This window comes from Narcine bancroftii, chromosome 14, assembly GCF_036971445.1.
Source record: "Narcine bancroftii isolate sNarBan1 chromosome 14, sNarBan1.hap1, whole genome shotgun sequence".
In the NCBI taxonomy this organism is placed as follows: Eukaryota; Metazoa; Chordata; class Chondrichthyes; order Torpediniformes; family Narcinidae; genus Narcine; species Narcine bancroftii.
Genome location: NC_091482.1, coordinates 66460325 through 66474680, shown reverse-complemented (window position 1 = coordinate 66474680; position 14356 = coordinate 66460325). Strand labels below are relative to the sequence as shown.

Here is a 14356-nt window from a genome sequence, read left to right as displayed (position 1 = left end):
GATTCAAACCAGATAAAACACTTCCCTGCTTTTTCTTTAATTATCTTTATCGTGGCCTTGAATTATTCATTATAAATTACTAATTTTATCTGTAAGGTTTCGTTGGCAAAGAATTTTTTTTTTCCATTTAAAGTTAATCCCAGTTTCATGATGGGTCACTTGGTACTACTGCTGTGATATTCAGCGGCTGGAGTGGAGGGATGTCGAGGCACATTATGTGATCAAATATATTTCTGCAGCGCTGACTATGGAAAGGAAGAGGTTACCATTAATTGGATGCCATCACAGTAGAAGTCCAGAAATCCAGGCCATCCAAGGTTTCAGATTTAAACCCTGAATGATTTGGTGGGAACCAACTCCTCCACAGCTGTATTGATAAAGTATTCCAAACCAAACTATGGATTACTTAACAATAAATAAACAAAAATAAAATGGTGCAGGAAACACATTATACTATTATTTGCTGGTCTTTTATCTTTTTAAGTATCCCAATTACTAAAATGAAGCCTTTGCACATTTACTGCAAATTCGCATCAGTATGCAGAATCTAGGACGTTTTCTTTGGAAACGAGGCTGCTAAGGAGAGGATTTAATTGAAATGGGGGTGGAGTAAAATTAGGAAGGGTCCATTTCTCTTGGGGTCAAAAATCATGGGTCGCAGATGACAGCAAAAAGTAAGTTTTTAGATCAGCAGGGGAGGGGGAAGGAGATAACTTGAGAGTGGGAGTAGAGGATATGGAACCTAGAAACTAAAAAAAGGGGTTGAAACTGAACCCTTGTCCATTTGACAGGAATCCTGGATGTGAACACAATCGTGAGAGGAATGGATCTGGTGAAAGCAGGATCGAGGAATCAGTTACCACAGGATTAAGATGAGGTGGGGGGGGGAGGGGGGGAAGAGATTTAACAGGAACCTGAGGGGCATTTTTTTTAATTTGCACATAGTGTGAGTGGGTGGAGCAGGTCCCTAGAAGTGGTGGTTCAAGCAGATACTATTGCAACGTTTAAGCAATACAGCCTCTCCCCAACATACGACTGAAATAAAATAATAGCTGCGTGCGCAATATAGTGACCGTTTCTTATTTGCCATTCAGTAAGCTCACCGAAAAAGATGGTGAGCAAGAGGAAAACCTACTCATAGATCTGGCAAGAAGCCAAGGAAGATGCTCAATTTGGAAATGAAAATAACTTGATCTACAACTTCTACACGCCATGCTAACATACATCTGACTTGCATCCATTTCAAGATGTGACTGGTTGGCCAGAATGGAACTCGGACATATGTTGGGGAGTAGCTGTACAGTAAAACCCCTAGTATTTGGAATTCGAGCAACAAAATCAAGGACAAAAAATAAAATGAATAATAACATAGAAATATGAAAGTTTAAAATTGTAAAAATAAATTTTTAATTTAAAAAAATTAAACATTCAGCACAGTAGCAGGCCCTTTAGGCTTATGAGCCTGCGCCACCCAGTTACACCCAATTGACCTACAATCCCAAGTACGTTTTTGAAGTTCTTTGAAGAAATATCTCTGAAGTATCACAAAAACCTTTGGTGAAGATGGGAGCAAATATTCAGCCAGCGGAGGGAAGGCCTTGGCCGTGCTTTGCTCGTAGCAGCTGTTAGAATAACGTTGTGTGAAACAGCAATGGTGTCGTCCAGGGTGAAGAGCTAGCTGATGTTGCTCACCATTGGGGTAAATCTTTTAGTGTCCCCTTATCCCTGCTTATTCTGTGTGCCCAATGGAGATGGGGGGCTGGTAGTCCTGGTGGGGAGCTGGCTGATGGAGGACCTCAGTTTTCTTCAGGCTGACTTCCAGGCCAAACAATTTGGCAGTTTCCGCAAAACAGGACGTCATGCACTGGAGAGCTGGCTCTGAATGGGCAACTAAAGCGGCATCGTCTGCAAAGAGTAGTTCATGGACAAATTGCTCTTGTGTCTTGGTATGAGCCTCAGATTGAAGAGACTGCCATCCGTGTGGTACCGGATGTAAACAGCGTCTTCATTGTTGAGGTCTTGCATGCCAAAATGTTTGGCCTGGAAGTCAGCCTGAAGAAAACTGAGGTCCTCCATCAGCCAGCCCCCCCACATCTCCATCGGGCACATAGAACTCAAAGCAGTCAACCAGTTTACCTACCTCGTCTGCACCATTTCATCTGATACAAGGATCGACAAAGAGATAGACAACAGACTCGCCAAGGCAAATGGCGCCTTTGGAAGACTACACAAAAGAGTCTGGAAAAACAATCACCTGAAGAAACACACAAAGATCAGCGTGTACAGAGCCGTTGTCATACGCACGCTCCTGTTCAGCTCTGAATCATGGGTCCTCTACTGGCATCGCCTACTGCTCGTAGAATGCTTCCATCAGCGCTGTCTCCGCTCCATCCTCAACGTTCATTGGAATTACTTCATCACCAGCATCGAAGTACTCGAGCAGGCAGAATCCACAAGCATCGAATCCACGCTGCTGAAGACCCAATTGCGCTGGGTGGGTCACGTCTCCAGAATGGAGGACCATCGCCTTCCCAAGATCATGTTAAATGACGAGCTCTCCACTGGCCACCGAGACAGAGGTGCACCAAAGAAGAGGTACAAGGACTGCTTAAAGAAATTTTTTGGTGCCTGCCACATCGACCACCGCCAGTGGGCTGATATCGCCTCCAACCGTGCATCTTGGCGCCTCACAGTTCGGCGGGCAGCAACCTCCTTTGAAGAAGACCACAGAGCCCACCTCACTGACAAAAGGCAAAGGAGGAAAAGCCCAACACCCAACCCCAACCAACCAATTTTCCCTTGCAACCGCTGCAATCATGCCTCTCTGTCCTGCATCGGACTTGTCAGTCACCAACGAGCCTGCAGCAGACGTGGACATACCCCTCCATAAATCTTCGTCCGCGAAGCCAAGCCAAAGAAAGAAAGAAAGAAGAAGAAAAAAATCCCTACTTAGTAAGAGTCACTCTGGTTAGAACTTTATCTGTGAACTTGGGGGGAGGGATGTAAAATGTTATTGTTCGTTTTTTGGGTGGCTCCATGGAAGGGGAGGAACCTGCAGATGCAGCGATGGTTAAATGTTTTCCAAGAATGTGATTGAAAATAAAGTAAAATGATTTGAGGTTTATGTATTCGTGCAAGTGAAGTTTGTTCAGTGTAAGTACAGTAGAATATTTTTGTCTGTTAAACTGTTTATTTTTAATGCAGATGTATTGGGGATTGTAAGAATAAGTCTCAAGCAATCAGAAAATACACTTATCTGGCATCTACCAATCCCCATAGCTGCCAGATACCAGGGTTTTTTTTACTGTAATTGGATGGATACGTGGATAGGTTTAGAGGTATATAGGCCAATCGCAGACAGGCTGGTTTAGTGTGGGCGGGACATTTTGGTCTGTTGTAGGCAATTTGGGGCTTCTGTATTATACCTTTCAGTCATCCAATGACTTGTGGCATCTTTGCTTTGTAGCTGTTGATTTGCTATTGATGGATGCATTAAGAGATTAGTTTCCAAATTTTGTGCATAGTTTGTCCCAGTAAATAGTTAAAGTAAATGATCTAGTGGTTTTGATGATGATTGTAAGGATGGAATTTTGTCCAGGAGACTGAAACGGATGATCACAATGGGTATTTCTTGAAAATTCTGTAGAACCCCTCCCCTTGAATTGACTGGGAATGTAATGTCTCTGTTCAATGTGCATGCCAATGTACAGCTCTTTAGTACTGCTTTGAATTAATATCCTTGCATTCTGCCCTCTTATTGAGAGAGAACAGATAGTCCCCATAACCGGGACATCTAAAACTGTAGGGTGTAGGTTTATGGAGGGAGGGATGGAGGGGAGAGGCATTCATCCAGAGGGAGGTTGCATTTCAGAACCTTGCCTAAGGTGTGGAGGCAGGTGCTCTCACAGCTTTTAATGGTCAAGGCAAATGGCTGAATCACCAAGGTGTAACTGACTAGTGACCAAGTGTTGGTGAATGGAATGAGTGTGGATAGGTACATGATGGTCAGTATCGATGGTGTGGGTCGAAGGGCCAACTTCTGTGCTTTATGACTCGGTCAGCAAATAGAGAAGATTGACACTAATTTTAGAATGGCGGTGTAACTGGTCCCAAGCTCATTTTGTTGCCATAAAAATACAATCAAGATGGTTTCTGATGCACATTGTTGATCCAGTTGCAGAGATCATTGGATTCTGCTTTTCCACAGAGATGAAAATGTGGGATTGGTTAGTGGCAGTTCCAAAACCAATCTGATCACAAGATCATGTTTCCTTTTTTGCTGTTGTCTAATTAAATCTATTTTTTTTTTAAATTTAGACATGCAGTACAGAAACTGCCCCTTCCAGCCCATGTGCCTGTGCCATCCTTGTGGTAAACCACTGTGATTGGCTGCTAGTGACTGGACACGCCTCCTGAGACTGATCCTACCCATAGCTCCTTGCAAGCCGCCCTTTTAATTTTGCTCTGATCAGTCAAGGAGGTTGTTTAATAGTGTTTGGGTCTTCAGCAATTAAAGGCCTGATTGTTTCAATACTCAGCTTTTGTGAATTATTGATGGTGCCTCAGCCCTATTACCACCTAATTAACCTACAACCCTGGTACACTCAGGGAGAAAACCAGAACACCCAGAGTAAACCCATGCAGAAATGGGGAGAGCATAAAAACATTTTACATACAGCGCTGGATTCGAACCCCAGTCGCCGACGCTGTAACAGCATTGTGCTAACTGCTACGATAACTGCTGGAGGAGAGGACTTTGTCTTCAGCTAAACTGATCCTCTGCAGTTGGTTGCTCTCAGGCACAGTGTAAATGTACTTCTTAATAAATTGTTTATTTAAGCCGGGTGACACTTGAAGTTTAAAAGCAAGCCATAACTTTTGGGAGAAAAAGGCCAGGTATTTTGATAAATTAGTTGTTTCTTGCCAATTCCTCCAACCTTGTTCTCCACACAACCTTGCTTCTATTACCTGTGGCTGGAGTTTTAAATCTTTATTTAGGTTTTGGCAACAAGTTTTGTATAGTGACGTCTGAGTTTGAATTTTTATCTTTTCCAGATTACTGTGGATTTTGGAAGAAAAACATTTGACTGGTGATTTTTTCCATTGAGTAAGTTTGCAGTAAACTTTTCAAATCTAACCACATTCATCTTCTCTTTGCAAAATAATTAGTAGCTAACTGCACCTTATTTTCTCTTGATCTTTCAAAGATCTTTACATGTGTCGTGTTTGGTCATTGATTCTACTGTTTTTGTGTAGTTGGTCCATATTGTGGAAGCAGAATATCTTCACACACTTGAGTCACTGTGCACTGGCAATAATCTGAGCTTGTTTTTCTTGTCCTAATCGAGAAGTGTAATACTATCATCGCCCATGCTGAGATGAGCAAGATCATAAAAGTGGAGTTTCAGCCTTGGGAGTAACAAGAGTTGAGAGTGGTAGAAGCCCACATGCCACTCTGAGCCTGGACAGGTCGTGGCCAATCTGACCACCTTACTCTGCATTTCCCCTCTACCTGTGATGATCTTCTCCCCACCCCCCCCCCCCCCACTTGTTATTGCAAACCTATCAACTGGTGTCTTAAAGATAACCAAATACACCACTTCCTTTAGAGGAAGAATCCCAAAGAGTTGGAATGCTTTGAGAGAAGAAAATTCCCCAACATGCCTTGAATGGTTGACTCTCATTTTCAGACATGAGGCCACATCCTTTCCATAGCTACTGTTAATATCCCCTGAGGTTCCAAGTTTCATTTGTCCCTCACTCACACTGCAGTTGGAAACAAGCGTAATCTGCCCAAACTTAAAGGAATTCACCAATTCCAGCCATTGTTCCAGTAAATTGCTTATGAACGGTTTCCAGTGCATCATCCTCTCTTAACTAAGATGACTAATGCTGTACACAATAAGGATGGTTTCACTTATTCATTAAACAACTGAGACATAACCGCTCAATGGTTTTTAGCTTCTGTTCTTTTTGATATATAATAATGTTAGCTTTCTAGATATTTGCTATACCTACCTATAGACTTGGGTGCATCAGCTCAAATGGCTACCATCTTTGCAGTGCAAGGCATGTTTTGCAATTATTTACTATGCTGGCCATTGCTGTAGTTGTGTTAGATAGAGCCCTATTCCTAAAAATTCTGTTTAATGCAAGGAATTCAATTGGTTGAATATACTATAATTGAATACAAGAGTACTTTTAGGTTGTTTTTTTTTTTAAAAAAAATCTGCCTGGTGTCTTTATCCCAATGGAGTTGATTCAAAAATGCTGCCCAATAGTGACAAATGGGACTGAGTAATTAATCACGAGATCCGTGTTTCTTGTGGTAATTGTATTCTGTACATGGCCTCTTCTTCATTAGTGAGCGCAATTGCAGTTGTTATGGCCACAAAATGGAGAAACCAATTTGATAAATGGAGACGGGTGCTTTGTGCTCTAACTCCTGTGATGTATTAATTTCTTGAGTCTTTATACAAGTTTTTCTTTTATAATTTTTTTAATTTTTCAGACTGTGAACCATATCATCCAAAATACATACAAACATTTCTCTCTTAAATATACACAGTGGCATTTTCTCCCCTTTTTCCCTCCTACCTTCCCTCCCCCCTTCCCACCCCCCCTCCAAAACCAATAAACATTCAACATATACAATACAATAAAACCATTAAACAGTGTTATCACACAATTAAAATAAACAAGAAAAATGTGTCATCTCCTTTTACACACTGGATCAAGTCATTTTGTCTATTAATTTTAGGGCGTGGAGGTCCGAGGCAAGCCCTCTCTGTTATGTTCCATACACGGTTCCCAAATTTGTTCAAATAATGTGACTTTATTTTTTAAATTGTATGTTATTTTTTTCCAATGGAATACATTTATTCATTTCCATGTACCATTGCTGTACTCTCAGGCTCTCTTCTGATTTCCAACTTGACATTATACATTTTTGTGCTACAGCTAAGGTGATCATAATAAATCTTTTTTGTGCTTCATCCAGTTTGAGGCCTAATTCTTCTTGTATTTCTTAGAAGAAAGATCTGGATTTTTTGGTATGTTGCTTTTTGTGATTTTATTTAATACCTGGTTTAGATCTTCCCAAAACTTTTTCACTTTCTCACATGCCCAAATTGCATGTACTGTTGTTCCCATTTCCACCTTACAGCGAAAACATCTGTCTGATACTGTTGGGTCCCATTTATTTAACTTTTGGGGCGTGATCTATAACCTGTGTAACCAATTGTACTGTATCGTGCGTAACCTTGTGTTAGTCTTTATACAAGTTACTGCACTTTTCCTAGACTTTCAAAAAAGAAAAACCGGTTCTGGGTCAGCCAGTGATTAGTCTGCACACAGGGCCTTCCTGTTTCTGGAATAGGGTTTCAAGCTTTCAAGCAATTTCATCAGAATAAAATGAAAATGTTAGTTGGTGTTGATTGGTCACAGATTTGCACTAGAAAGCTTGTTCCTCTAATGCTATTCCATGTGGATGAGGAAAATCGAGCTGGCAACTGACAGGTAGCCAGAAAAGGTTTACAAACGTAGAGACAACAGCGTTGTGCAAATTGGTGTCTGAGGAATAATATCACAGCAGGTCAGAGTCTTCTCGGTACTCAAGCAAACCTAACTTTTTTTTATTCCTTGCCACCTGTGCGAACTTAAATCAACAAGAATGATATGGCGCAAGCAAATGGCTTACCAGGATGTTTCATTTGATTCAACCACATTCAACCTGCCCCTTCTTCCTGTCCCTCCCCACCTGGCCCCACCCCCACCCCCTCAATCTTTATTCAGATTCCTACTTGCTGAAACCTTGACAAAGGCTGAAACATTGGTTATATCCCTTTCCTTCCAATGGTTGCTGCGTGACCTGCTGAGTTTCTCCAGCAATGTCTGCAGACTTTCCTGTTTGACTTTTAGCATGTCGTTCTTTTGGTGTTACAAAAGGATATGATCTTGGGGCATTTGCGTTTTATTTGCTCTTGAAGTTCTCCTGCATGCCCTACATTGGCTCTTCCACTGAACGGTGAAAGAGCTAAAAGAATTGAAGTATCATGGTTAGTGTTAGTACACAACATTATTACAACGTCAGCGACTTGGCTTCAAATCCAGCACTGTCTCAGCAGTCTGTACATTCTCCTGTTACCTGCATGGTTTCTCTCCCACCCTCTTAAAAAGTATGGGTTTGGGTGGGTAGTTTAATGGCATATGAGTGAGTCGGGCCTTTTACAGTGCTGGATCATTAAAATTAATTGTTCCCTCATAATGGTACAGAATTTGCACCCACTGTTTCACATCAAATTTAAGGGAGGGGTAATGGTGAATTTGATGGTTTGCCAACATCATGCAGCTAAATGATGGCATGAATTTGGTGTGGACCCTTGAAGGAAAAAAATCTGGTGGGACCTCCTTGCACTTTCTCATCTGCTAATCCTCATTGATGGACAGAAAATTGCAATCAATTAATTTTTTTGAGTGCTGGTCTCTTCACCAATTGATTGAGACTGCAATTATGGAGTTTATTGGTTGATGGTTATCTGGTCTTCAAAACTTGAGTTCACTGAACTAGTGACCTATTGTGGACACACAACGTCTGGTACAGTGCTGCTGGAGCTCACCAGAGGGCCACTCCAGGCACCTCCTTGTTGCCGTTTTTGGTGAGCTCCAGCACCTAAAAAAAATTAACACTCTATCCCTGCCTGAAGGGTACTTTTGAAGAGAGCAAATCATGCCCCACAGTTCAGGTAGGCCAAGGAGAGTGTTGAAAGTCGGTCTCAGGAGCTCTGGTGTGCGTCTGTAGGCTGACTGCCAAGGGGAAGGTTGGGAGCTCTGGTCACTGGAGCTGGGAGCTCCCGACACCCGACTCCGAACGCTCTTCTCAGCCAACACCAGAGCTCCTGACGCCTGGGAACTCAACTCAGAACCCTCCCCTGTCCAGTGTGCGTGTGTGGTAGTAGGCCAAGGGGAAGGTTCTGAGTTGACGTCGAGAGCTCCGGGGTGCGGTTATAGGCTGACTGCCGAGGGGAGTTTTGTGTAAGTCTAAGTGTATTTGGCTTCTTTAACAAGTGAGTTATTTACATTTATTGTTCCAAAAATTCTAACATTGGTTTGAGTAATTTATTAATACTTCAAGTAAAGTCGGTCGGTCCATGATTAGTCCCTTTTTTTTAGAGGATCATAATTCATGAGAAAAGGAAACCAGCAGATTTGAATCCAAGATGGTCCATGGTAACTTGTTAAGAATAGCTCAGGGCAGGTTCTTGCTAGTTTCTAATAGCAGAATAACTATCAATATTCATAGATGAGAAATAAAAAAATTATAAATTCTTTAAAGAAATCAACTCAGCGATTACTCAAGGCCACTTTTATTGTTATATTCGATGTCAAAGCTTCATAAAACATGAGAACTTCAAAAGGCAGACTAACACAGTTCCATTTTGCGCTGGGTCCTCTATCAACGTATTGCAAGTTCTCCCAGTGAGTGCTGTGTAATACGTAGATACTCTCCTTCCAGGCAGCTCTTTGAGACATGTCATCAGCTTGATTATTGCTGGAGTTGATGCCGTCTCACAGTGGGGCAATGAATACCTCACCACTCCAGCCATCTGGCTTCTGCCCTGAACTCTGGCCCTGTCTCCATGTGAGCTTCCTCTTGAATCTCAAAGATGTGACCAGGTAGATTATTTGCCATTGCTGTCGTGTGTGAGTGAGTTATAGAATTTGGGGGGAAAGAATAGAAATGTGGGAAATTTTAAAAAAAAAAGAATAACCTAAATTTGTAAAATGGATACGGGAAAGTCAGAGCAAACTTGATGGGCCAAAGGGTCATTTTCATTCTACATCATTCTTCTGGAACAAAATGGACTCTGGAAGGTATATAGATTTAAAGGTGTGTGAAGTATAAGGTATTAATGTTGTGTTTCCCTTGGCAGAGGGAGGCATTCTACTGAGTGCCCTTTAGTTCAAAATAATTTGTGCGCCAAAATATTTTCCTTTGTATTTGAGAAAAATAATCAAAGATCGATGTATTACTTGCAATTTAAAATAAATTTAGTAGCAGCTTCAAGTTTTGTGCTTTTAATTGTTATGAAAATTGAAGTTGGCCATTTATTTTTAGGGGGGGGTGAAATGCTAGTAGTTGGCCTTGCCTAGGGTGCAAAATAGTCTGGCACTGGCCCTGAGTGCAGTCTTTGCACTACCAATAAGTGGTGATCCTGCCTGGCCTGCAGGTAAAAAGAATCTCAGGGTTGTATGTGATGTCAGGTATGTACTCTGACAATAAATCTGAAATCTGATTTGTACTTGTGCAATTAAATGTCAATAAACTTGACTAATTATTTCTGTGAAACCCCTGCAGCTGAAGCACTAATGTCTACTGAATTCTGTTCGTTTACAACTGAGGCTCCACATTGTTGAAGGTTTCTTACATTTTCTCATGGTTTGAGCCCTTTAAGAATTAAGTCCATTATTAAAAATATAATTTGAAATGGAGTGACGATGGAAGTTGTTCATTAGTGAGGAATGGCTTGATGAACCACTGCAATGAGAGCTATTGGCCTGAAGTGCAAGAAGAGCAGGTGTTCAGTTTCAGTACACCTGAACAGATTTGTCTTTCTGCAATGTCCACACATCTTCCCCATGGCCAAGCTCGTGGCCTTCAAACCTTTTATTAATGCACCTCAAAAATCTGTTCAAACAGTTGATGATATCTCTGAGCCAATTGTAAAATCTTCATTCATTTCTCTTCTCCCTGAGTAAGTGGCCCTGGTTATTTTTATTTTTGCTTGATCTCTACTTTACCCCTCACTGTAGTTCAGATATAGCCATAGCATTGACTTTTTATGGGCTTGCCTGATAGGATCTGTTCTGAGTGAGTACTCCAGACATGTGTCCACCACTGATGTGCCAAATCTCATTGTGCCGCTGGAGGAGGTCCGAGATGGAGAAGTTAGAAATCAGGATGAGAATTTCCAATGCAAAGGCATTGTTGGGCAGGGAACAAATGTTGGTTGATTAATATTTAGTAATTGAACGCTTGACGGTTATTTTAATTGCTTAAAGTAACTTTCTGAATAAGAGTATAGTTGATTTCTGCATCCACCAGGGTGGCGTGGTTGACATACTGGTTAATGCGACACCTTTACAGCGCCAGTGATAGGAACTGAGGTTCGAATACTGCACTGTCTGCAGAAGTTTGTATGTTCTTCCCGTGTCTGCGTGGCGTTTTCCCAGGGGCTTTGGTTTCCTGCTACCATTCAAAACGTACCAAGGGTGTAGGTTAATGGGGTGTAAATTGGGCGGCATGGACTTGTAGGCCAAAATGGTCTGTAACCATGCTGTATGTCTAAATTTTTAAAATTTGGGACTGATTTTTTAAAAATTATGTTGGAGACCTGTAAAATAATGGCCTTTGTGATGCATGTTTAGCCACTTTATTTTTTTTTTAAAACTTCCTTGAGCTTTTGAAGCTAAAATATGTCAAGCAAAGTAATTGAAAGCAGGATTTCTTCACTCTAAACTCAAAGGTACAAAACCTTCAGATGTGTTTAATGACAAAGCACTTCAACCTGACAAATCCAGTAAACTTCCTGCTGTAGTTTAAACTACATTTCTCTGTTTGCATTAGCAGACATGCAGAAATGTGGATGGGCCTTCCAGATGAGACAAGCCAGCTATGAAATATGTGGCTGCATTTTTGGGGTTACGAATTGGCCTTTCCTGCTACCTTGGGCAAATCTGCATCTAAAGTGCAGCTTCCAAATTACTTCAGTGACACAGTGCAGTTATAAATTCACATGTTGGCTTGAGCACAAACTAATCTCCAAAGTGAATGTCCCATTTAAAATGGAACCTTTTTGAATGGAGGATCAAGGAGCAGTGAAAAGTGGCATTTTTAAGACTTGGCTGTAAACTGATGAGCACCTTTCTTTCCATGCTGACCCACCCCCACGTGTTTAACAAGAAAATCTACAAATGCTGGGGACGAGTGTTGGAGAAACTCAGCAGGTCATGCAGCCTACATGGAAAAGAGAGAGTAACCAATGCTTCGGGCCTGGGCCCTTCATCTGGAGTAGGTATATACAGGCAGATGTCAGAACAAAATGGGGGAGGAGCACCTTTGTGTATTCCGCCCCCTCATGAGCTTCTAGGAGTGCAGCTTTGTCATGTGAATAAGTGATGATGAAAATAGTTGGAGACTGCTAAGCATAGAATCTCAGTTCAAAGAATATTAAGCATGTCAAAAGTCCTTGCAAAAAGTAAGATGTGCTTGCTCTGGTTTGGATTATGGATGGGAAAGGAAGCAAGACAAGTGAGTATGAAAAATGCAAAGGAATGTTGTTGACACAGATGCTAGTAAGGCCTTTGACAAGGTTCCACGTAGGAGGTTAATCAGGAGGTTTCAGAGGCCTGGTATTCATGGTAAGGTAGTAAACTGGATTCTACATTGGCTATATAGAAGCCAGGAAGTAGTGATGGATGACTGCCTCTCAGGCTGGAGGTCTGTGACGTGTGGTGTGCCTGGGATCAGGGCTGGGACCATGGTTGTTTGTCATCTATATCAATGATCTGGATGGTAGGGGTGGGGGGGGTGGGTGCCATCAAAACTCTGTATCTTCTCGATTCTGTACATACATTATTTCTACTTTATATCGGCTGTGTTCTTATCATTCCTGCTTTTACTAAATGTTATTGTTAGGTTTTGTCATTCGATACCATTTAGTGGGTTGTTTTCTGGGTCTGGGAATGCTCAAAAAAATTTCCCATGGAAACCAATGGTAATACTTTTTCACTTTACACCATTTTGGCTTACAAAAGGTTCTGTAGGAATGCTTTAGTTTTGTAAAGCAGGGTGTACCTGTATTGAGTATTGGAGTTGGGATGTTACGGTAAAGCTGTACAAGACATTGGTGAGGCTAATTTGGAGGACTGTGTGCAGTTTTGGTCACCTAACTACAGGAAAGATAAGATTGAAAGAGTGCAGAGAAAATTAGCTAGGATGTTGCCAGGAATTCAAGAACTGAGTTATAGGATAGGATTTTATTTCTTGGAGCATATTTGATAGAAGTATGCAAAAATTGTGAGGGGGACAGACAGACTAAATGCATGTAGGCTTTTCCACTGAGGGTAGGTAAGATGTAAACCAGAGGACATGGGTTGAGGGTGAAAGGGGAAAGGTTTAAGGTGAACATTAGGGGGAATCTTTTCACATAGCGAGCTCCCAGCTCAATGCGGGCTCAATTTTAATATTTATAGGTGCATGGCTGGGAGGGGCATGCAGGACTATGGGCTGGGCGCAGGTCAGTGGAACTAGGCAGAATAATAGTTTGGCCTCGACTAGAAGGGCTGAATGGCCTGTTTACTGTGCTGTATGGACTCTTTTTGGAAGACTACACAAAAGAGTCTGGAAAAACAACCAACTGAAAAACCTCACAAAGATAAGTGTATACAGAGCCGTTGTCATACCCACATTCCTGTTCGGCTCTGAATCATGGGTCCTCTACCGGCATCACCTACGGCTCCTAGAACGCTTCCACCAGCGTTGTCTCCGCTCCATCCTCAACATCCATTGGAGCGCTTTCATCCCTAACGTCGAAGTACTCGAGATGGCAGAGGTCGACAGCATCGAGTCCACGCTGCTGAAGATCCAACTGCGCTGGGTGGGTCACGTCTCCAGAATGGAGGACCATCGCCTTCCCAAGATCGTGTTATATGGCGAGCTCTCCACTGGCCACCGTGACAGAGGTGCACCAAAGAAAAGGTACAAGGACTGCCTAAAGAAATCTCTTGGTGCCTGCCACATTGACCACCGCCAGTGGGCTGATAACGCCTCAAACCGTGCATCTTGGCGCCTCACAGTTTGGCGGGCAGCAACCTCTTTGAAGAAGACCGCAGAGCCCACCTCACTGACAAAAGGCAAAGGAGGAAAAACCCAACCCCAACCCACCAATTTTCCACTGCAACCGCTGCCACCGTGTCTGCCTGTCCCACATCGGACTTGTCAGCCACAAACAAGCCTGCAGCTGACGTGGACATTTACCCCCTCCATAAATCTTCGTCTGCGAAGCCAAGCCAAAGAAGAAGAAAGAAAATGGTTCTAAGATTGGCTGATTGGGATAGTATTTGAATGTGGAAAGGTGAAAATGTGACAGCGATTTTTGAATATCTCAGCTGCATTTCTCATTTTCAACATCGAGTTCTTGTTTCAGAGACGTGTTTGAGATCAGTGAAGTGTGGAGCTATAATAAATAATAAATCATTCACCTGCAGCCAATGTGTTCCCCTGCTATGGATCACAGTTGTAGCAACATTGTGACAGGCTTGGCTTGTGTTCGTTTCTCTTGAATGAGATTCAGGG

At 42.2% G+C, this 14356-nt stretch overlaps 1 protein-coding gene across 3 annotated transcripts in view; it reads left to right on the top strand.

Annotated features, from left to right (window-relative positions):
- Positions 1-14356, top strand: part of akap13 (A-kinase anchoring protein 13) — a 396122-nt gene that overhangs the window by 30451 nt on the left and 351315 nt on the right. For 2 of the 3 annotated variants that reach the window (XM_069912031.1, XM_069912029.1), the window contains exon 2: positions 5056-5107. The exons of the other annotated variant lie outside the window; for it this stretch is intronic. The gene's annotated coding sequence lies outside the window, so the exon portion shown is untranslated. The remainder of the gene's footprint in view (positions 1-5055; positions 5108-14356) is intronic. 3 annotated transcript variants of the gene reach the window in all.